We start from the raw sequence: 24,500 nt of genomic DNA, 5'->3' as shown, positions 1-24,500 counted from the left end.
ATGGGAATTGTTCGGGCCTCTGTTCAAGGAAGAAGTGGAGAGCTCTCAGACCATCCTGGCAGGGGATGGAGGTGTAGAGGGATTGGACGTCCATGGTGAAGAGGTGGTGGTCGGGGCCAGGGAACGGGAAATTGTTGATACGATGTAGGAATCACGATTATAGGTGGGAAGAGACTGGAGAAGAGGAGAGAGAATGGAGTCAAGATAGGAAGAAATAAATTCCATGGGGCAGGAACAGGCTGACAAGATCGGTGTACCGGGACAGTCCTGTTTGTGGATTTTAGGAAGGAGGGTCTGGTGTTTCGTGTCTGGCTTTAAAGAACAAAAGAATCCAGAGGATAGGGGATTTCTTCTTGGATTCTAATTCACAGCCACCAATACTCAGAGGCCAGGTGGTTTACCAGCAATCAGTAATGTTGCTCTTGACAGAATAAAAACAGACCAAGCAAATTTTTACACCTTTTGGGCCCACCGTGTATCCCAAGTCCAGACTATGAACAATCCAATACAGGTTTTTAAAAGCATCATGAAGGTTGCAAAACCAAGTTATAGTCTTTTAACCAAGGCCATGAAAAAGCCACACAGACTACACAACATTAAAAGGGAGACCTTTTGCGATGATTGGAAAGAAATTAATCAACCAGTAGTGAAAGAAACTCTCCTTTGCAGGAGAATGGGGACTCTAAGAACCCCCACAAGCTGGACTTTAAATCCTAATTGTCACATGCAGTTGGTTATTTTTGTTAAGCCCACAATGCTGCTAAGATAGAATGATTAATGCTGAAATGTGACAAAAAGAGAATGAATGTTACCTGTACCATGTATAATTTAGTTGTTAAAATGTTTACAATGTTGTAATTTGTTGTATTTTGATGATATGGGGGATAAAGTCATTTATCATTTTTATGTGGGGAGGTGTCATGAACCCTGAACTTTACAAGATGTTTTGAAATGTACCTTTAGCTCAAAGTAAAACAAAGAATTCCAGATGAGCACCTCAATTCTGAGACATGCCATGTGATCTGGTTGACATGGGGAAAGAAACCAAACAGAAAACCGTAGCTCTGAGGAAGGGTCATATGGACTCGAAACGTCAACTCTGTTTCTCTCTCCACAGATGCTTTAAGACCTGATGAGTTTTCCAGCATTTTCTGTTTTTGTTTAAGAAAATCGTTAAGTTGGGGAAGCTGTTTTAACACCTTTCCATAACAGTATCTCTCAGAAAAAGAACAGTTGCTGTTCGAGATGCAGAGGTTAAGATGCTACTGTTGTGGGAATGCAGGGTGAGCTGATTTTTTTGTGTCAACAACCAAACAGGATGCTGGTGAAAGCTTGGTTTCTGTTCAAAAGGAAGGGGATAGAATAGATAGGGCCCTTGAATATTTAAAGAATGGAAAGTCACCAAGGTCTCCCTTGCTGGTAGTAATCATATCGAGGAAAATTTGGGCTGAGTGGAATGACACTGGAAGATTTGACATGGTGGGGAGAAGTGAACCTCAGTTAGAGAGGTGGAAGTGACTGTAGGACTGTTCATGTAATGCTACGTGTCTGCCAGAAGTGTGTTGTGTAAAATTAGACATATGTTGGTTGTGTTAGTGAATGTGAAACTTGTTCCTTTAGTTTGATACATTCGTTGCCTGTTAATTCATGTTTGATCTAGGTTGATTTTAATTTGCTAAACGTGAACAAACTAAAATCAACCTAGATCAAACATGAATTAACAGGCAACTAATTCATCAAGCTAAAAGAGAAAGGTAAATTTGGGAAATTCAACTCTTTTTAAAAAGTTGTCGGGCTCTACAGGGCTCATAAGTTGAGAATATGTTCAAGGCCCAACTGTTAAGGGGAAAGAATAAAAAAGCATTTGATAGTGTTAACATTTTCAAGGAATCAAACATTTCACATGGACACTTTGGCCCAGTGAGGAAGTTATCGTGTATATAAAGGGACTGCAGTGAATGTTGTGCGTATATATAGACTTGCAAAAGGTATTTGATAAGCTGCTACGTGAGTCTCTTCTGCAAAATTGAAATAGCATCATATTAAAGAGAATGTGGTTGCTGAAGAAAAGAGGGCTATTACAGACACAAAAAGACTAAGGGTAAATGAATGTTAACGATTAGTGGGATAAGAGCGAGATTTTTCCTATTAATTTGTGGATGGCTTCATGTCCATTTATCCTTCCTTTTGTGTCGGTCTAGGTTGCTAATACCAAATTAAGGGGATTGGGAAGCTGCGAAGAGAAGCACAGGAGGTTGAAGTTCATGGAAGGGGGTTGCGTAACTATGTGGCTGATACTATTCGTGCAGCGAAATGTGAAATGATACATTTAAGGGAAAATCAAGGCATAAAAGTTAACTCTTAATAGTAAGAATCTTCAGTGGAAGAACAAAATATTGGAATGTGGAAATCTATGGCAATACATTACATTTTTTGTACATGCAAACAAAGTTCTAACCCTTGAATTAATAACATTTGTATAGGGTCATGTGCTCCCTTGTAAACTGCTATGTAAATACTTTCCATAGTGATTCTCAATTGTAATTAATATTTCCTTTGGTACCAATAGGCGACATGAACTGAAGTTTGTGTTCATTTTATGATTTGCCGGACAAACCGCTATATGTTGCTGTATCACCCAGCAGGGAGTTGTTACCAAGAGGATGCCTTTTCTTGCCATGTCTATCCTTTATCATAAAATCCTACACTGGACTATTTCCTCCCATTCCTATTTCCTCCTATTCCTACAGCCTTGCATCACCTTCTGGATCCTTGGTCCTTCAATTCTAGCCTCAGCTTTGGTTGGAGCCCTAATATAAGTATGCTATTAGCTCTTAATAATTCTGTATTGACACAACTTTATTTAGTGCCTTTAGCAAAATAACATGTCCCAAGGCATTTCACTGGACCATTAGAAAACAGAATATGACATTGAGCTACTTCAAAAGATATAAGGTCAGGCAATCAAAAGTTTGGGCAAAGAGGTAGGTTTTAAGGAGCACCTTGAAAGAGGAAAATTTGGATATAAGGAGGGGTGAAGCCATGAATGGATTTGAAAACAAGAATGAGAATTTTAAAATCAAGGTTTGATTTACTGGGAGCCAGTGTAGGTCAGTGAGCACAAGGGTGATTGGTGAATAGAATTTGTTGAGAGTTAGGATACAGGCAGCTAACTTTGGATGATCTCAAGTTTATGGAGGGTAGAATGTGGTAGATAAGCCAGGAGTTTGTTGGAATGGTCAAGTCTCAGGGTAACAAAGGCATAAATGAGGGATTCAGGAGCAGATGAGCTCAGGCAGGGCAGTGTTTTGGAGGCGATAATAGGCAGTTTTACTGATGGTGCGACTATATAGTTGGAAGCTTATCTCTTGGTCAAATGTGACACTAAGGTGGCTTGTCTGGTTTAGTCTCAGAGAGTTTGCCAGGGAGAGGGATGGAATCAGTAGCTTGGGAAGGGAGTTTGGAGGAGGGACCAATTACAATGGTGTTCCGTCTTCCCAATATTTAATTAAAGGAAATTTCTGCTCATCCATTACAGAATGTTGGATAAGCAGTCTGATAATTTAGCAACAGTGGAGGAGTTGAGAAAGGTAGTGGTGAGGTAGAGTTGGGTGTTGTCAGCATACATGAGAAATGGAGCTTTGCTTTCAGATGACATCTCTAAGGGGCAGCCTGTAAATGAAAAATAGGGGGCCAGGGTTAAATCCTTGGGCGATTCCAGAGGTAATGGTATAGAAGCAGGAAGAGAAGCCATTGCACTCTGCTTATGAGTAGATAGATGAGAATGGAAGGGGAAAGTTTTAGTGTGCAAGGTAGGGAGGGAGCAAAATTCTTCAGTTGCACCCAGGAGGACTTTTTTTAGCCAATACGTAGAAAGCCCAACAAGGGAGGGGAAGGGGCAGTTCTGGACCTAATATTTGGAAATGAGCACGGGCAGGTGGAAGGAGTATCAGTTGAGGAGCATTTTGGAGCTAGAGACCATAACTCAGTTAGATTTAGGGTAGTTATAGAAAAGGATAAAGTTAGGCCAGGAATAAAGTTTCTAAACTGGGGAAACGCTAATTTTACTAAGATGAGCTATGATTTGGCCCAAGTGGACTGGGAGCAGCTACTTTAGATAAAACTGTGTCAAAGCATTTGGAGGCATTCAAGGAGGAAATAGCAAGAGTACGGGGCAAATATGTTCCTGGAGTGGGGCTAAGACTGGAGAACCCTGGATGTCAAGGGGCATAAAGGTTAGGATTAAGAAAGAGAAGCTTACGTCAGATACCGAGGGCCCAATATGGGATAGTCCCTAGAGGAGTATTAAAAAGTGCAGGGGGAGCATAAAAAGGAAATTAGGAAAGTGAAGAGAGTGCATGAGAAAGCATAGCTGGGTAGAATGAAGGAAAACCCAAAGGTGTTTTTTTAAATATATAAAGAGCAAGAGAATAACTAGGGCCAATTTAGAGGTAATCTGTGTGTGGACCCAGAAGACATGTATACAGTCCTTAACGAATACTTTGTGTTGGCCTTCACAATGGAAAAGGACAACGCAGGTCTCGACATCAGGGTGGAGGACTGTGAAATATTAGAGGAAATTAACATAGAGAGAGAGGAGGTACTAACGGGTTTAGCGGTCTTAGAAGTGGATAAATCCGCAGGCCTGGATGAGATGTATACCAAGCCATTGAGGGGGGCAAGGGAAGAGATATCAGCGGCCCTGTTAGTAATTTTCAAATAGTTTCTGGCCACAGGTGAGGTGCCAGAGGACTGGAGGACTGCTAATGCTGTCCTATTATTAAAAAAGGGAGGAAGGGAAGGACCAGAAAATTACAGGCCAGTCAGTCTAACCTCGGTGGTGGGGAAGTTACTAGAAAGAATTCAGAGGGACAGAATATATCTGCACTTGGAGAGACACAGATTAATCAGGGATAGTCAGCATGGATTTGTTAAGGGAAGGTTATATTTGACAAATTTGATCACATTTTCTGAGGAGGTAACCAGGCGTGTTGATGAGGGTAATGCATTTGATGTGGTCCACATGGACTTTAGCAAGGCTTTTGATAAAGTCCCTCATGGCAGACTAGTCAAGAAAGTAAGAGCCCATGGGATCCACAGCAAAGTGGCAATTTGGATCCAAAATTGGCTGAGAAGCAGGAAGCAGAGGGTGGTGGTAGAGGGATGTTTGCGTGACTGGAAGCCTGTTTCCAGTGGGATTCCGCTCGGTGCTGGAGCCCTTGCCATTTGTGGTGTCCATAAATGATTTGGATTTAAATGTAGAGGGTATGATCAAGAAGTTTGCAGATGACATGAAAATTGGCAGGGTGGTTAAAAAGTGAGGAGGATAGCTGTAAACTGTAGGAGGATATCAATGGACTGATCAGGTGGGCATAGCAGTGCCAAGTGGAATTCAACCTGGAAAAGTTTGAGGTAATGCACTTGGGGCGGGGCGGGGACTAACAAGGCAATGAATTACACTATGAATGGTAAGACCTGGAAAGTACTGAAGATCAGAGGGACCTTGGTGTGCATATCCATAGATCCCTGAAGGTAGCAGGACAAGTAGGTAAGGTGGTTAAGAAGACAAAAGAATATTTGCCTTTATTAGCTGAGGAATAGAATATAAGAGCAGGGAGGTTATGCTGGAACTGTATAAAACGCTAGTTAGGCCACAACTGGAGTACTGCGTGCAACTCTGGTCACCACATTATAGGAAGGATATGATTGCACAGGAGAGGCTGCAGAGGAGATTTATCAGGATGCTGCCTGAGCTGGAGGGTCTGAGCTATGAGGAAAGGTTGGATAGGCTGTGGACGTTTTCCTTGGAGCAGCAAAAGTTGAGAAGGGACCTGATAGAGGTGTATAAGATTATGAGGGGCATAGATGGGGTGGATAGGAAGGCATTTTTTCTATTAGTAGAGGGGTCAATAACCAGGGGGCATAGATTTAAGGTAAGAGGTAGAGGGCTAACAGGGGAGTTGGAGAAATTTTTTCACCCAGAGGGTGTGGGAGTCTGGAACTCACTGCCTGAAAGGGTGGTTGAGTCAAAAACTTTTGTAACATTTAAGAAGTATTTAGAAATTCACTTGCGTTGCCATAGCCTCCGGAGGTATGAGCCAAGCGCTGGAAAATGGGATTAGTGCAGTCAGATCTTTGTTGACCGGCATGGACACGATGGGCTAAATGGCTTCCTCCTGTGTTGTAAATGTCGGAGAGTCAATGGAACTAGGTGAGGGCAGTTCCATCCAGCTGGGATGGTAGTGGAAAAGCTGCGGATGAGGATGCTGTGGTCAACCATGTCAAAGGGTGCAGGCAATTCGAGGAGAGATAGTTAACCATTGTAATACTTTAGACATTCTACTTTAGATTGCTACATTGGAAGAATTGCTACATTTCAATGTGATGAGAAGGTATCTAGTCAGGATAAAATGGAACCAGAGACCAACAGAAAAAACTGTATTGGACGAGTTCATAATCCTTAAGAAGGAGATGCTTTAGTTAAAGGCCAATGTTCTGTTCAGGTGAGGTGGGGTAGAATGTCTCCCCTCTTTTCCCACTCCTTGTTTGATCATAAAAGTATTTTTTATAAAGGAGGAGGGTGATAAGGCAGAGGTCATGGTACATGTTGGTACCAATGACAAAGGTAGAAAGAGGGATGAGGTCTTGCGTCAAGAATTCAGGGAGCTAGGCAGTAGACTAAAAAGCAAGACCTCGTGGGTTGTAATCTCTGGATTACTCCCAGTGCCACATGCTAGCGAGCTCAGAAATAGGAGAATAGCACAGATGAATACGTGGCTTAAGAGTTGGTGCAGGAGGGAATGTTTTAGATTCCCAGATCACTGGGACCGTTTTTGGGAAAGGTGGGACCTGTACAAGCAGGACGGTCAACATCTGAACCAGAGCGGGACTAACATCCTTGTGGGCAGGTTTGCTAGTGCTGTTGGGAGGAGTTTAAACTAATTCGGCAGGGGAGGAGTCACAATGTTAGCAGAAGAGGGACACATCATAATACAGTAAAAGAATCAAGTCTGAGGGAGTATAGCTGCATTAAGTTTCAAGGGAGTAAGGCAAGGCTGGATGGCCTCTAATGCCAGGAGTATTACAGGTAAAATGGATGAGTTAAGGGTGAGGATTGACACGTGGAATTGTGATATAGTAGCCATCACTGAGACGTGGTTGAGGGAGGGGCAGGATTGGCAGCTCAACATTCCGGGATATAGAATCTTCAGGCGAGACAGGGGAGGCGGTAAAAGAGGAGGAGGCATTGCATTATTAGTTAAGGAGTCAGTTACTGCAGTAAGGAGAGATGGTATCTTGGAGGGGGCATCAAATGAAGATTTGTGGGTAGAGCGTAGGAATAAAAAAGTGGCAGCCACATTGTTAGGTGTTTATTATAGATCCCCAGATAGTCACTGGGAAATTGAAGAGCAAATATGTGCACAATTTGTGGAGGTGTGTAAAAACAATAACAATAGGGTAATTCTATTAGGTGATTTCAACTTTACCAACATTAATTGGGATAGACATAGTGTTAAGGGCTTGGATGGAGTAGATTTCTTGAAATGTGTACAGGAGAACTTTAGGTCAATAGAGGGTCCGACAAGGGACAGCACAGTGCTGGACCTATTTCTGGGGAATGAAGCCGGACAGGTGGCTGAGATGGTGTGAGCGAACATTTTAGTGATGGCGACCACAACACGGTACAGTTTAAGTTTGTTATGGACAAAGAAATAGACAAGTTGCAAAAAAATGTTTTGGATTTGGGGAGAGTTGATTTTAGTAAAATAAGGCAGGATCTGGCCAAGGTAGACTGGGAACAGCTACTTGTGGGGAAATCTACAGAGGAGCAGTGGGTGGTGTTCAAAAAGGAAATGGGGAGGGTACAGGCTGAACATGTTCCCTCTAGGGTGATAGGAAGGAGTAACAAGCCCAGAGAACAATGGATGACCAAAGATATTCAGGTTATGATCAGAAGGAAAAGAGGATTTTCGCAGGTACAAGGGAAGCAAATGAGCGGAGGCATTAGTGGAGTACAGAAAGTGCAGGGTGGAGCTTATGAAAGCAATTGGGAGAGCAAAGAGTAGATATGAGGAAGCTCTGGCTGGTAAAAGTAGGGAAAATCCCAAGATATTGTATATTAATGGGAAGAGGATAACCAGGGAAAGATTAGGGCCCATAAGGGACCAAGGGGGCAATCTATGAGTGGAGCCAGAGGATATTGCTAAAGTGTTGAATGAATACTTCACATCCGTCTTCACCCAAGAGAATGAGTATGAAGGCATTGAACTCGGGGAGAGGGACTGCGAGGTTCTTAAGCAAATTGATATAGGGAGTGACAAGGTATTGGAGGTGTTAGCAGGCTTAAAAGTGGACAAATCTCCAGGTCCGGGTGATTTGTGTCCCAGACTGCTGAGAGAGGCAAGGGAGGAGATCGTAGGGGCTCTGACCCAAATCTTTAATTCCACTCTGGCCACAGGGGAGGTGTCAGAGGACTGGAGAACAGCTAATGTGGTTCCACTATTTAAGAAGGGTTGTAGAGCCATAAGCCAGGGAACTACAGGCCAGTGAGTCTCACGTCAGTGGTAGGGAAACTATTGGAGAAAGCTCTGAAGGAGAGAATCTATCTCCACTTGGAGAGGCAACGTTTGATCAGAGATAGTTAGCATGGCTTTGTCAGAGGGAGGTCATGTCTAACAAATTTGATTGAATTTTTTGAGGAGGTGACCAGGTGTGTAGATGAGGGTAGTGTAGTTGATGTAGTTTATATGGGTTTCAGCAAAGCCTTTGACAGGGTCCCACATGGGAGACTTTTAAAGAAGGCAAAAGCACATGGGATACAGGGTAATTTGATGAGGTGGATTCAAAATTGGCTTAGTTGTAGGAGACAGAGGGTGATGACAGAAGGATGCTTTAGTGACTGGAAGCCAGTGTCCAGTGGCGTACCACAGGGATCTGTGTTGGGTCCCCTATTATTTGTCATTTACATAAGCGACATAGATGACTATGTGGGGGGCAGGATTAGTAAGTTTGAGGATGACACAAAGATTGGCCGGGTGGTTAATAGTGAGGTTGAGTGTCTTGGGCTATAGGAAGATATAGATGGGATGGTCAAATGGGCAGATAAGTGGTAGATGGAATTCAACCCTGAAAAGTGTGAGGTGATACACTTTGAGAGGAGTAATTTGACAAGGAAGTATTCAATGAACGCCATGACACTAGGAAGTTCTGAGGAACAAAGGGACCTTGGCGTGTCTGTTAATAGATCTCTGAAGGCGGAGGGGCATGTTAGTAGAGTGTTGAAAAAAGCATGTGAGACACTTGCCTTTATCAATCGAGGCATAGATTACAAAAGTAGGGAGGTCATGTTGGAGTTGTATAGAACCTTGGTGAGGCCACAGCTGGAGTACTGTATGCAGTTCTGGTTGCCACATTGTAGGAAGGATGTGATTGCACTGGAGGGGGTGCAGAAGAGATTCACCAGGATGTTCCCTGGGATGAAACATTTAAGCTATGAAGAGAGGTTGGATAGACTTGGGTTGTTTTTATTGGAGCAGAGAAGACTGAGGGACGACCTGATCGAGGTGCATAAGATTATGAGGGGCATGGACAGGGTGGATAGGGAGCAGCTGTTCCCCTTAGTTGAAGGGTCAGTCACAAGTGGACATAAGTTCAAGGTGAGGGGCAGGAGGTTTAGGGGGGATGTGAGGAAAACTATTTTTACCCAGAGGGTGGTGACTGTCTGCAATGCACTGCCTGGGAGGGAGGTGGAGGCGGGTTGCCTCACATCGTTTAAAAAGTACCTGGATGAGCACTTGGCACGTCATAACATTCAATGTTATGGGCCAAGTGCTGGTAAATGGGATTATGTAGGTAGGTCAGTTGTCTCTCACGTGTTGGTGCAGACTCAATGGGCCGAAGGGCCTCTTCTGCACTGAGATTCTGTGATATGCTTGCCAATTCAGCCTGTTTAACTGTTTGTGTGCTATGATGGTAAAAGACAAAAAAAGACAGTTTTCCTTGAGTTTTTAAAAAGATAAGAGGATATTATTTATTGTACTTAACCTGGTCTAAGAACAAGCAAAACGCTCCAACTTGCATGCGTGCACACTGACTAATAAGTAACAGAGTGGGAGGATAGATTAAGTGATACTTTAAAGTCCAGTAAAGATAAACATTACACGGATTTCTGGGGTTGATGACGAGGATGGACCCAGGCCTGGCCCTGAGGTCCTTCGGGATTTGGTGTAGGGTGATTTAAAAGTGTTGGTAATGGATTTATCTTTTTCTTCAGGAGATAACGGGTGCTAGGTTAGATGTTTTAAAAATCTCTGCCTGCGACGTGTATGTAGTAAAATAGCAGATAGAGTTCAAACTTGCAGGATGGGTGGAGAAAGAGGGTGTCCACTTGGGACCCTCCTGTCCTCTGGCTCTTCTCTGTTGTTGCTTTCCAGATTGGCTTGTTTCTGCCTGGTTATCAGAGTAATAAGGTTTATTATCTGGAGTCAGTTTTGATTGTGACCACATGATCAGTACTGCTATTGCCCATCCAAATTATTTGAAGTTAGAAGCCATTGCTACACAATGGGGAATGTATGGTGGCTGTTCAAACCTGCTTATGCTGAACTGGTTTCTCTGCAGCTCTTTAATTATCGAGCTCAGAGATAGTGGGTCTGGGAGTCCATGGAATTTGAGTTTCAGTAAGTGCACAGACAAAAGATTTTTGTCATCATGGGCACCCCATCACATTCATTTAATTAAGAACTTTCCTGAGACCTGAGGTCATCTGACTCTTGGCAACCATCTTAGCAGCTGCTGTTTTACTCTTTTAAACGTTTGGTTTACAGCCAATACATAGATAGTCATTGTTGATATAAAGCATGCTTTTGCAACAGGTACATTCCAGCTAGGGTGAAATACAGGGGAGCCAAAAGAAGGGTTCTTTGGCTGACAAGGGAGATAAAGAAAGTGATGAATAAAGGTATACAATGCATGTCAGGTGAATTCTTCGTGAGAACCGGGTCAAATATAATAGGTTAAGAGGGGAAGTGAAGAATAAAATAAGACTGGCAAGGAGAGAATATAAGGATAAGATGGCAGCCAAAGCAAGAGAACCCAAAAATCATCATCTGGTATATAAATAGTAAGCGGGTGGCAACAGGTAGAGTGGGTCCTATTAGGAATAAATAGGATGATACATGCTTAAAGACACAGGCTATAGTTAGAATGCTTAATGAGTGCTTTGTATCAACATTTACTAAGGAGGAATCTGTATCAATATTTACTAAGGAGGAATCTGAAAAAAAAGTATTAGTGGAAGTGATAGAGGTAATTAATGGGATAAAAATTGAAAGGGAAGAGGTACTAGAAAGGCTGGCTATGCTTAGAATGGGTGGTTCAGATTGCATTCCAGGTTGCTAAAGGAATTTGGGAGATTGTGGGGGGTTGGATGTAGTGGAATGACTTGCCATAATCTTCCAATTTTCCCTAGATTCGAGGGAGATGTCAAAGGATTGGAAGGTGGCAAATATGACACCATTATTCAAGGGTGTGAGGACAGCCCTCGCAACTTTAGGCTAGATAGTTTAACATCAAGAACAGAAAAGATATGAGCAGGGGTAGGTCACTCGGCCCTTCGAGCCTGCTCCACTATTCAATATGATAATAGCTGATCCTTTATCACAATGCCATACTCCTGCTCTCTACCCGTACCCCTTGACACCTTTAGAGTCTAGAAATCTATCTATTTCCTCCTTGAATATATTCAGTGACTTGCCCTCCACAGCCCTCTGTGGTAGAGAATTCCACAGTTTCACTACCCTCTGAGTGAAGACGTTTCTCCTCATCTCAGTCCTAAATGGCCTACCTCATTTTCTGGGACTGTGACCCCTTGTACCAGACCCCCCAGCCAGAGGAAGCATCATCCCTGCATCCAGTCTGCCCAGCCCTCACAGAATTTTGCGTGTTTCAATGAGATCCCCTCTTATTCTTCTAAACTTCATTGATTGCAGGCCTAGTCGGCCCAATCTCTCCTCACACTACAATCCTGCCATCCTGGGAATCAGTCTGGTGAACCTTCCCTGCACTCCCTCTATGGTAAGTATACCCTTTCTTAAGCAAGGAGACTAAAACTGCAGACTACTCCAGGTGTGGTCTCACCAAGCCCCTGTACAGCTGCAGTAGGACATCATTGCTCCTGTGCTCAAATCCTCTTGCAACGAAGGCCAACTAAGGCCATTTGTCGCCTTAACTGCTTGCTGCACCTGCATGCTTGCTTTTAGTGATTTGTGTACAAGGACACCCAGGTGCCTTTGTACATCAACATTTCCCAATCTATCACCATGTAAATAATGCTATGCCATTCTGTTTTTCCTACCAAAGTGGATAACTTCACACTTATCCATGTTATACTACATCTGCCATGCATTAGCCCACTCACTCAACCTGTCTAAATCGTCTTGAATCCTCTTTACATCCTCCTCACCACTCACTTTCCCACCAAGTTTCATGTCAGCAAACTTGGGAATGTTACATTTGGTTCCCTCATCCAAATCATTGATATATATTGTGACTAGCTGGGGCCCAAGCACTGATCCCTGCAGTACCCCACTAGTCACCGCCTGCCACTCCAAAAAAAGACTCATTTATTTATATTCTCTGTTTCCTGTCTGCTAACCAATTATCAGTCCATGCCGATATATTACCCCCAATCCCATGTGCTTTAATTTTGCACACTAACCTCTTATGTGGGAATTTATCAAAAGCTTTCTGAAAATCGAAATGCACCACATTTACTGGTTCTCCCTTATCTATTCTGCCAGTTTAATCCTCCAAAAACTCCAATAAGTTTGCCAAACATGATTTACCTTTCGTAAATCCATGTTGACTTTGTCTAAAACAAAAACAGAAACAGAAATACCTGGAAAAGCTCAGCAGGTCTGGCAGCATCGGTGGAGAAGAGTACAGTTGACGTTTCGAGTCCTTATGACCCTTCTGTTCTGTTGAAGGGTCATGAGGACTCGAAACGTCAACTGTACTCTTCTCCGCCGATACTGCCAGACCTGCTGAGTTTTTCCAGGTATTTCTGTTTCTGTTTTTGTTTTGGATTTCCAGCATCCGCAGTTTTTTGTTTTTATTTTTTTGACTTTGTCTAATCCTACTGATCTTTAAGTGTCCTGTTATCACATCCTTTATAATAGACTCTGTCATTTCCCCTACTACTGATGTTAGGCTAACTGGTCTGTAGTTCCCTGTTTTCTCCTTCCCTCCCTTTTTTATATAATGGGGTTACATCTGCCACCCTCCAATTTGCCAGGACTGTCCCAGAATCATCAGAATTTTGGAAGATGACAGCCAAGGCATCCACTATTTCCATGGCCAACTCCTTAAGTACCCTGGGATGTAGATTATCAGGCCCTAGGATTTATCGGCTTTCAGTCCCATTAATTTCTCCAGCACTTTTAAAAATAATGCTAATTTCCTTCAATGTCTCCTTCTCACTAGACCCTTGGTTCCCTAACATTTCTGGGAAGTTATTTGTGTCTTCCCCCGTGAAGACAGAACTAAAACAATTGTTTAATTGCTCTGCCATTTCTTTGTTCTCTCTTATAAATTCTCCTGTTTTGGACTGTAAGGGACCTACATTTGTCTTCACCAATCTTCTTCTGGTTACATACTTATAGAAGCTTTTATAGTCCACTTTTATGTTCCTTGCAAGCTTACACTCATATTCTATTTTTCCCTCTTAATCAATCTCTTGGTCCTCCTTTGCTGAATTCTAAATTGCGCCCAACCCTCGGGCTTGCCACTTTTTCTAATAACTTTTATGACTCCTCTTTGGATCTAACACTATCCTTCTTTTGTAAGCCATGGTTGTACCGCTTTTCCTGTTGTGTTTTTGCACCAGAAAGGAATGTATAATTGTTGGAATGCATAAATTCGTTCCTTAAATATTAGCCATTGCCTGTCCACCGTCATGCATTTTAATGAAGTTGTCCAATCTGTAGAACCATAGAAAAGTTATGGTGCGGAAAGAGGCTATTCAGCCCATCGTGTCTGCACCAACCAAAAAGAGAAAAAAGAAACTAGCCACTCATTTTAATCCCACTTTCCAACACCTGGCCTGTAGCCTTGCAGATTACAGCGCTTCAGATGCAGATATAGGTACCTTTTTAATGAGTTAAGCATTTCAGCCTCAACCACCAACTTAGGCAGTGAATTCCAGATGCCTACCACCCTCTGGGTGAAAAAGCCTTTGTACATGTCGCCTCTAATCCTTCTACCAATCACCTTAAATCTATGTCCTCTGGTATATGACCCAGGGAAACAAGTCTTTCCAGTCTACCCTATCTAGGCCCCTCATAATTTTGTACACCTCAATTAGGTCACCCCTTAGCCTCCTCTGTTTTAAGGAAAACAACCCTGGCCTATCAAATCTCTCATAGCTGCAATTTTCAAGCCCTGGCAACATTCTTGTAAATCTCCTCTGCACTCTACAAGAATGACATAATTGCTATGTAATGTGGCGACCAGAACAGACACAAAATTCCAGCTGTGGCCTAACCAATGTTTTATATAGTTCCATCATTACATCCCTGCTTTTGTATTCAATACCTCGTCCAATAAAGGAAAGCATTCCATATGCTTTCTTGACCATCTTGTCCACCTGTCCTGCCACCTTCAAGGATCTGTGGACATGCACTCTAAGGCCTCATATTTCCTCAACCCCTCTCAATGTCCTCCTGTTTATTGAGTATTCCCTTACTTTGTTTGCCCTCCCCAAATGCATTACCTCACTCTTTTTAGGATTGAATTCCATTTGCCACTTCTCTGCCCACTCAACCAAACCATTGATATCATTCTCGTGTTGACAGCTATCCTCTTCACTATCAACTACACAGCCAATTTTTGTGTCATCTGCAAATTTCCCAATCATGCCTCCCACATTTATGTCCAAATCATTAATATACAGCAAGGGCCCCAACACTTAGCCCTGTGGAACACCATTGGAAACCATTTTCCATTCGCAAAAACATCCATTGACCATTGCCCTTCGTTTCCTCTCGCTGAGCCAGTTTTGGATCCAACTTGCCACCTTCCCCTGTATCCCATGAGATCTCACTTTCCTGACCAGTCTGCCATGTGGGACCTTGCCAAATGCCTTACTGAAATCCATGTAGACAAAATCCACTGCACTACCCTCATCAATCCTCCTTGTTACTTCCTCAAAAAATCTATTAAGTTACTAAGACACAATCTTCCCTTAACAAAACCATGCTGAGTATCCCTGATCAATCCATGCCTTTCTAAGTGACAGTTTATCCTGTTCAATAATTTGCCCACCACTGAAGCCAGACTGACCGGCCTATAATTTTCTGGCCTATCCTTCGTACCCTTTTTAAATAATGGTACAACATTCACAGAACTCCAAACCTTTGGGACCTGGCCTGTATCTAGTGAGGATTAGAAAATGATCCTGAGAGCATCTGCTATTTCCTCCGTGGCTTCTTCCAACAGCCTGGGATACAATCCATCTGGTCCTGGTGGTTTATCCACCTTTTAACACAGCCAAATTCTTGTGCTGTACACTTTTTAAACCTGTGCTGCTTCTGTCTTTGAGTCACTCACTAATTCTGCATTTTCCTTTCCCTGCTCTGAATTTGTCCTTGGGTTCCCACCCCCCCCTGCCAATTTAGTTTAAAACCCTCCCAACAGCACTAGCAAATCTCCCTGTGAGGATATTTGTTCCAATCCTGTATAGGTGTAGACCGTCGGCTTGTGCAGGTCCCGACTTCCCCAGAACTGGTCCCAGTACTTCAGAAATCTGATGCCCTCCCTCCTACACTAGATTTCCAGCCACAGGTTTATTCGTTCAAACCTCCTGTTTCTATACTCGCTTGCACATGGGACTGGCAGTAACTCTGAGATTACTGCATTAGAGGTCCTGCTTTTCAGTCTCCTTCCTAGCTCCCTAAAGTTTGCTTTCAGGGCCTCATTCCCTTTCCTACCTAAGTCATTTGAACCAATGTGGACCATGACCTCTGGATGATCGCTCTCCCCCAGAAGAGTGTCCTGTGGCTGCTCCATGACATCCTTGACCCTGGCAACAGGGAGGCAACATACCATCCTGGAGTCATGTCTACGGCCACAGAAGTACCTTCCTGTTTCCCTAACTAACAAAACCCCTATTGCTACTGCTCTTTCCCTCTTCTTTCTCCCCTCCTGTACAGCAGAGCTGTCTGCGATGCCACAAACTTCTCTCTGACTGCACTCCTCAGGAACTAATGCCCTCACCGGTATCCAGGGTGAAACGGAAAACCGGTTGGTGAGTGGGACCCCAAGGGCCTCCTGCATTACCTGCCTAATTTTCTTGGACTGCCTGGCGAACACCTATTCCCTTTCTGCCTCCAGGCTCCTAAGCTGCAGTGTGACCACCTCTCTGAACATGCTAGCCATGTAGCTCTCAGCCTTGCGGATGCACCACAGTGACTCCAGCTGCCACTTGAGTTCCAAAGCCCGGAGCTCAGGGTTCTGCAGCTGGTGACGCTTCCTGCACATGTGGTTGTCTAGGACACTAATAGCATCTGCAACTTCCCACATTTAACAGGACGCTCATTCCACATGACTGAGCTGTCCTGCCATGGCTTCAATTTACTTTCCTTGCATTAACTTTATTTTACTGATGCAACTTTATTTTACCTGGCCTCGTCTTAACTTTATTTCCCTATTGCTTTTGTTTCTTACTTAAATGTAAGTAGCCCCTTCTTTTAAAAAATAATGTGCTTTACTAATTCTCAGCTACTTGATGACATCCCTAACAGCAGTTTCTCACTGTTTCTCATATGATGTTAGGTGTTGTTTGCTTGGCTCAGGGTCTTCCTCTCGTACTCTATTCTTGGTGCTGCTGACTGCCTGTCCTAGCATTCTGCTCTCACCCTTTGCCAACTCATGTCTCATACTTTGGTAGTTTCCTTTGTTTAGATTTAGACTCTAGCTTCAGATCAGACTATTTCACTTTCCATTCTAATGAAGAATTCTATCATATCATGATTACTGTTCTCTAAAGGACACTTCAAAACAAGGTTATTAATTAACCCCTTCTCATTGTGCAGTACCAAATTTAGGATAGCTTGATTTGTAGTTGGTTCCTCGACTTACTAGTCTTAAAAAAAAATCTCATGCACACTCCAGGAATTCATCTGCCACAGTATTATTGGTAATTTGGTTTGCGCAGTCTATATGTAGATTAAAGTCACCCATAATTACTTTAGCGCTCTTGTTACATGCATCTCTAATTTCCTGTTTAATGCCATCCTCTTCCTGTTTAATGCCATCCTCTACTTTAGCATTACAGTTTGGAGGCATATAGACAACTCCCACTAATATTTTCTGCCCCTTGCTGCTTCTTAGCTCCACCCAGGCTGATTCTACATCTAGATTTTCTAAGCCAATATCCCCCCTCACTATCGCACTGATTTCATCCTTAATTAACAATGCCACCCCACCTCCTTTTCCTTTTTGTCTGTCCTTCCTAAATATAGAGTACCTTTGGATATTCAGTTCCCATCCTTGGTCACCCTGCAGCCATGTCTCCATAATCGCAATCATATCATACCCTTTTAGATCTATTTGCATTGGTAATTTGTCAACCTTATTGCAATGCTCCATGCATTCAGATACAGTGCTTTTAGACTTGTCTTTTTAACATTTTTACACTTTTTTTTGTACTATGGCCCTATTTGCTGCTAGCCTTGTTTCCTCTGCCTTCCACTTTTGCTGTCTACTTTTCTGTCTTTAATTCCCATCTTTGTTTCCCCGCTCAGGTTCACATCCCTCTGCCACTCTAGTTTAAACCCTTACCCACAGTACTAGCAAATACCCCTGCGAGGATATTGGTCCCGAGCCTGCTGGGGTGCAACCCGTCCAGCTTGTACAGGTCCCATCTTCCCCAGAATCAGTCCCAATGCCTCAGGAATCTAAATCCCTTCCTCCTACACCATCTCTCCAGCCACGTATTCATCTGGTGTATTCTCCTATTTCCAATCTCGCTAGCATGTGGCACTGGGAGTAATCCTGAAATTGCCACCTTTTTGAGGTCGTGCTTTTTAATTTGTTTCATAGCTCATTCTGCTTTCAGGACCTCATCCCTCTTTTTACCTATGTCATTGGTACCAGTATGGAGTATGACCCCTGGTTGTTCACCTCCCCACCCCCCAAACCAAGCTTCAGAATGTCCTGCAGCTGCTCAGTGACATCCTTGATCCTGGCACCAGGAAGGCAGCATAACACCCTGGTGTCACGTCTGCAGCCGTAGAAAAGTCTTATCTATTCCTCTTATGATAGGGGATTCTATCACTATTGCTCTCCCGCTTGTTTTTTCCCTCTCCCCTCCCCTGTGCAGCTGAGCCACTCATCCACTCATGGTGCCATGGACTTGGCTCTTGTTGCATTCCCCCAAGAGCCTATCTCCCCCAGCAGTATCCAAAACAGAAAACCTTTTCGAGAGAGAGATGGACCCAGGGACTTCTGCACAGTCACCCATTCCCTTTCTTTATCTGTGGTGTGACTACCTCACTGTACATGCTATCCACTAAGATCTCATCCTTGTGGATGCTCCAGTGACTCCACATGTGGTCATCCTGGACACTGGACTTCCCACATCGCACAGGAGGAACAGTCCACATGATGGAGCTGCCCTGCCATGACTCACCCTTAAACTACTCCCTTAACTTTTACGTCCTCTAGTTTAGAGAATAGTAAGGACAGAAGAAATACTCACCAGGTCCCGCTTACCAAGGCTACTGCTGTTCTTACTGAGGAAAGGTAGAAAATGAAAGGATCCCTCTTTTCCTCTTCACTGAACTCCTCCTCTCAGCATACTCCAACTTAAGCACTCTAATGCAGCCCAAAGCAGCACTCCAGGACCGACAAAAGCAGCACTGTAGATGGCCTGCTTCTATGTTGTCTGAATCTAGCTATTGAAAACCTGTTTAGGCCAGTTATTTAATTAACTAACTGAAGCTGCAAGCAGAGCCTATATAACCCTTGTTTTAAAGCTGGACTAAAACTCACCTTCTCCCAACCCAAGAGCAAATTTTAGTTAGTTGCTAAATTAAAGAAAGATTAGACTTTAGATAGAAATGAACCCTTCAATTAACCCTTAAGTTGCTCTCTCTCACCAAACTCCACTCAAATGCAGGCTATCAACTATACGGCCCATCACGCCTGTTCCACCAGGTGGTGGAAGCAGTGACCATAATTGATTTCAAAAAGAAATTGGATAGGCAGTTGAGCTAAATACATTTGCAAGGCAAAGGAAATAGAGCAGGGCGATGGGACAGGATTGTTTCAGGTAAAGCTGGTATATGTTGTGATATGATACGGATGTACCTTTTAAGGGTGGCCATATCTCAAACTACTGCCCGTCGCTATCATTGATACAGTGTGTGATGTAGTAATCCAATAACTTTTGTACTCTGTTTACAGCAGTATCATTATTGTTTTATCAATCATTTTCATATGGTTGGTCCATTTATCAAATAGAAAAATGTAGCATGGTGGTTTTAAAAGATTTGACTGAGAAGTATATGTAGTCTTATCTTCAAATAAGGAACTCTCATCATTGTTTTACCAGTCCTTGTATGAATTTATGTCAAATGGCTTCCCCCCTGTGCAATAAATGACCGGAACTTCCATTCCCCGGGGTGGGAGTGCATTGGGCCCCCCCTTCGCCGGACGCCCCCACAGAAGGAATGCATGGGAATTGCCCGGGAAGTTTAAACTTCCATCGGGCAATTACCCTGCACTGGGATCCATCCAAAACTCTGATTAAATCGGAGACTTTGGATGGTTCTGACTGTCGTGGTAGAATAGTTACCCAAGAAAAGTTAGGAGGATTAAAACAAGTTTAACTCATGGGTAACTATGGTACTGGACACCCCGACTGCCCTCTTGACCATCTAACCCATCCTGACTACCCCTGCCGCTCTCCACCAACTATACCCCCTTCTCTCCCTTACCTCCTTACCAGGTGGGACATTGGAAGGGAGGGATGCTGCAGAGGCAGCTCGCTGGATGACCTCGATCCTCGTGATGCAGTGCATGAACTCTTTGCACTTGAAGGCAAGGCTGGAGCTAACAGGGGAAGAGGAGTTTAAAAAGACAGTTTGTAGTAGAGAAAATAAGCTGGGAGTTATAGTTACATTCCAGGATGATCATGGAATAAGTGAACAGTTTTAGCAGACAAGAGGTACGTTTGTTTATTGGTCCGATCAGACCTGGTGAAGAAGGCTAAACCAGTTGTTTGCCACATTCTTTCAAATCTGTGTCCTTTGGACTGAAGGAAGTGGAGGTTAAGGCCAGACCAGGGGGATTGGCCAGGGAGAGAGAGAGAGAGAGAGAGAGAGAGAGTAATGGTTTTACTTGAAATAGAACGTCAGAGATGGAGGTGAGAGTGAAAATTAGTGGCTGCAGAAATGTGACATATGGAGGGCCAAAGGATAGATGGTTGGAGATTTGAAAGTGCAGTTGAAATTGAATTGTGTAATAGCATTTTCCAGGGGTGGATATAGGAGGAGGTAAGGTTGGGGCATGAAAGGGGAACATGACTGGAGAGTGATATAAGGAAGTGATCAGACTCAGACCTGTTTGATATGAAAGGACGAATAAAACAACATGAGATGTGTGGGGCTGCTCTCATCTCGTTCCATTCTTATTCATCTGATCATAACCAGATTGCAATGCTCTTCCTGCTTCTGTACCATTACCTCTGATGCCTTGAGCATCAAGTCCTTGTCCCCCTCATTCAAAAAGCAGAGCGTTAGTTTTCACATGTACCCTGACAACATGAAGGGAGAAATTTAGGGAGGTTAGGAGGACAGTGAACTCAGCGGAGAAAGAGCAGGATGCGCTGTGGTGGAGTTGGAAATCACTGAGGATATGAGGTTGTTTGCTGAGGGTGGACACCAGTGAAGATAGCCTGGTGAGAATTTTTTTAATTGGAAGGCAGTAGAAAAACAAGGATTTTGAGTGGGAGGTGAGAGGGATGGAAAAATGAGAGATGTTAAAAGGAGGAAGACATTCCAGAGGAGCAGGGTCTCAGGCCAAGGTGTGACTTGGTGATGAGCGCCACACTGCGACTGTGATCGTCTTGGAAATGCAAGTGCTGGAAGGTATGAGCAGCCAGTGAGGCTCCATTTAGAGGGAAGATAACATCACCCCTCAGTCATTAAGGTCATGATGTCAATTCAATCATTCACTGCATGGCAAGAGTCTTGTTTCACAAGTATGCAAATATTCTGGAAGGTGATGCATAGAGTAGTTGTAAGAGCTGAACCATTGTTAGAGTCCATAGAATCAGCAGTGAATTGAACAGGAAGGAGATTGGCAAGATGAGCCCCCTGTGGACGCACAGGGTGGGAAGATCAACAAGAGCATAGGATGGGGAAATTGGGAGTTTGGTGAGTGGGGGAAGAAAGCGTTAGTTTTCACATGTACGCTGACAACATGAAGAGAGAAATTTTGGGAGGTTAGGAGGACAGTGAACTCAGTGGAGAAAGAGCAGGATGCGCTGTGGTGGAATCAGAAATCACTGAGGATATGAGGTTGTTTGCTGAGGGTGGACACCAGTGAAGATAGCCTGGTGAGAATTTTTTTAATTGGAAGGGTAGAAAAACAAGGATTTTGAATGGGAGGTGAGAGGGATGGAAAAATGAGAGATGTTAAAAGGAGGAAGATATTCCAGAGGTAGTGAGCGAGGAAAGGGAAGAAGGTGTTCCTTGCCTTTTGCTTTTTCTACCTGTTTCACCCTGTGGGAAGGTTTATAATAGTATATGAACTGGTGGTAAAGTTAACAAAATATAGAAAAAAGGAAAATAAGTGAATAATATCATGAATAATTAAAACAAATTTAAGGATGGCAGGACAGGTGATGTATCAAGACTGCAGCATGTGGGAGGTCCTGGCTGCCAGTGTGACCCAAGCCAAACATGCCTGCAGTAAGTGTTTATGGCTCAAGGAGCTTCGTCTCAGCCATTGAGCTGGAGGCTGAGCTGCAGACAAAATGGCACATCAGGGAGGGGAAAGTTTCTTGGGTGCTTTGTACCAGAAGGCAGTCACACCATTTTAGGATACGGTCTTCTGATTTGGTCAGTGGTCAGGGACAGGAGCATGTGACTGTGAATGAAACGGGCAAGGAGACCCAGAGGGCAAGAATGCAGGAGCATCAGGCTTTGCAATTGTCCAATAGGTTTGAAGTTCACACAGCTTGTTTGGATGAGAATGGGGGCTGCAGGGTGAATAAGCAATCTGACCATGGCACTGTGGTACAGGAAGCCATTCAAGTGGGGGGAGAAAAAAGGAATGCAGTGGTAATAGGTGTCAGTGAGGGGATTGACATTGTTCTTTGCAGCAAAGAGCGAGAGTCCAGACCACTGTGTTGTCTGCCCGGTTCCAGGGTTCGGGACATCTATTTGGGGCTGGAGAGTAAGTCGTATTGGAAAAACAGCATATGTAATTCCTTTAATCAAAGAGGGAGGAGACAAAAATCAGGAGACTACAGGCCAGTTAACCTAACATCTGTCATAGGGCAAATGTTATTATTAAATATGTTATAGCAGGGCATTTGGAAAATTTCAGGCAAATCAGACAGAGTCGATGTGGTTTTTTGAAAGGGAAATCATGTTTAACCAATTTATTGGAGTTCTTCGAAAGAATCACATGTGCTGTGGATAAAGGGGAACTGGTGGATGTACAGTACTTAGATTTCTAGAAGGCATTTGATAAAGTGCCACATCAAAGGTTATTGCAGAAAATAAAAGCTTATGGTGTAGGGGGTGACATATTGCCATGGATAGAAGATTGGCTAACTAACAGGAAGCAGAGGGCTGGCATAAATGGGTCTTTTTTGAGTTGGCAGGATATGATGAGTGTTGTGCCATAGGGATCAGTGCTGGGGTCTCAACTTTTTACAATTTATATAAATGACTTGGATGACGTGACTAAAGGAATGGTGGCTAAATTTGCTGACCTCACAAAGATAGATAGGAAAGTAAATTATGAAGAGCTCGTAAGAGGCTACAAAGTAACATAACTAGGTTAAGTGAGTGGGCAAAGATCTGGCAAATGGATTATAATGTGGGAAAATGAGAAATTGTTCATTTTGGCAGGAAGAATAAAAAATAAACTTATTGTCTAAATAGTGAGAGATTGCAGAGCTTTGAGATTCAGAGGGATCTGGGTGTCCTAATGCACGAATCACAAAAGGTTAGTATATGGGAACAGCAAGTAATTAGGAAAGTTAGTAGAATGTTATCATTTATTGTGAGGGGTATTGATAACAGAAGTAGGGAGGTTATGCTTCAGTTGTGCAGGGCACTGATGAGACCACATCTGGAGCATTGTGTACAGTACTGGTCTCTTTATTTAAGGAAAGATGTAAATGTGTTAGAAGTAGTTCAGAGAAGGTTTATTAGACTAATACCAGGAATAGCTGGGTTGTCTTATGAGGAAAGGTTGGGCAGGCTAGGCTTGTATCCACTGGAGTTTAGAAGATTGAGAGGTGATTTGATTGAAACATAAGATCCTGAGGGCCTTGACAGGGTCGATGCGGAAAGGATGTTTCCTCCTGTGGGAGGATTTAGTACTAGGAGCTGCTGTTTAAAAATAAGGGGTCGCCCATTAGGGCAGAGATGAGGAGAAATTTTTTCTCACAAGGTTGAGAGTCTTTAGAACTCTCTTCCTCGAAAGGTGGTGAAAGCAGAGCCTTTGAATATTTTTAAGGCAGATGTAGGTAGATTCTTGATAAACAAGGGGATGAAAGGCTGTTGGAGGTAGGTGGGAATGTCAAGTTGAGGTTACAATCAGATCAGCCATGATCTTATTAAATAGTGAAGCAGGCTCAAAGGGTCGAATGGCCTACTCCTAATTTGTATGTTCATATTTAACTGACTGGCCTGTAGTTGCTTGGCTTATCTTTACACCCTTTTCTGAAAAAGGGTGTAACATTTGCAATTCTCTAGTCCTCTGACATCAACCCTGAGTCTAAGGAAGATTATGGCCAGTGCCTCTTCAATTTACTCTCTTCCCTCAGTATCCTTGTATGCATCTCATTTGGTCCCTGGTGCCTTATCAACTTTAAGTACAGACAGCCTATCCAATATATCTCCTTATCAATTTTGAACCTTTCAAGTGTCTGAATTGCCTCCTCTTTCACAATGACCTGGGTAGCATCTAGGTCCTTGGTAAAGACCGATGTAAAATATTCATTTAATACCTCACCCATGCCTCCTGTCTCCATGCGTAAATTGCCTTTTTGGTCCCTAATTGGCCTACTCCCCATTTTCACCACTCTTATGTGCCTGTAAAAGACTTTTGGTTCTCTTTTATGTTAGCTGCCAATATCTTTTCTTACTCTCTCTTTGCTTCTCTTATTTACTTTATTAATTCCCCTCTGAACCTCCTTCTGTCCAGGCAATAGTGTTTCTGGCTGGGAACAGACTGAAGCTGAAAAAACAGTATAACCA

At 43.3% G+C, this 24,500-nt stretch overlaps 1 protein-coding gene across 1 annotated transcript in view; it reads left to right on the top strand.

The window, feature by feature from the left end:
- The window catches only part of adgra3 (adhesion G protein-coupled receptor A3), a 250,405-nt gene that overhangs the window by 38,775 nt on the left and 187,130 nt on the right, over nt 1-24,500 (top strand). The gene's annotated exons all lie outside the window — the stretch shown is intronic.

Source organism: Cetorhinus maximus, chromosome 1, assembly GCF_964194155.1.
Source record: "Cetorhinus maximus chromosome 1, sCetMax3.hap1.1, whole genome shotgun sequence".
In the NCBI taxonomy this organism is placed as follows: Eukaryota; Metazoa; Chordata; class Chondrichthyes; order Lamniformes; family Cetorhinidae; genus Cetorhinus; species Cetorhinus maximus.
This window is presented reverse-complemented; position numbering and strand designations above follow the sequence as displayed.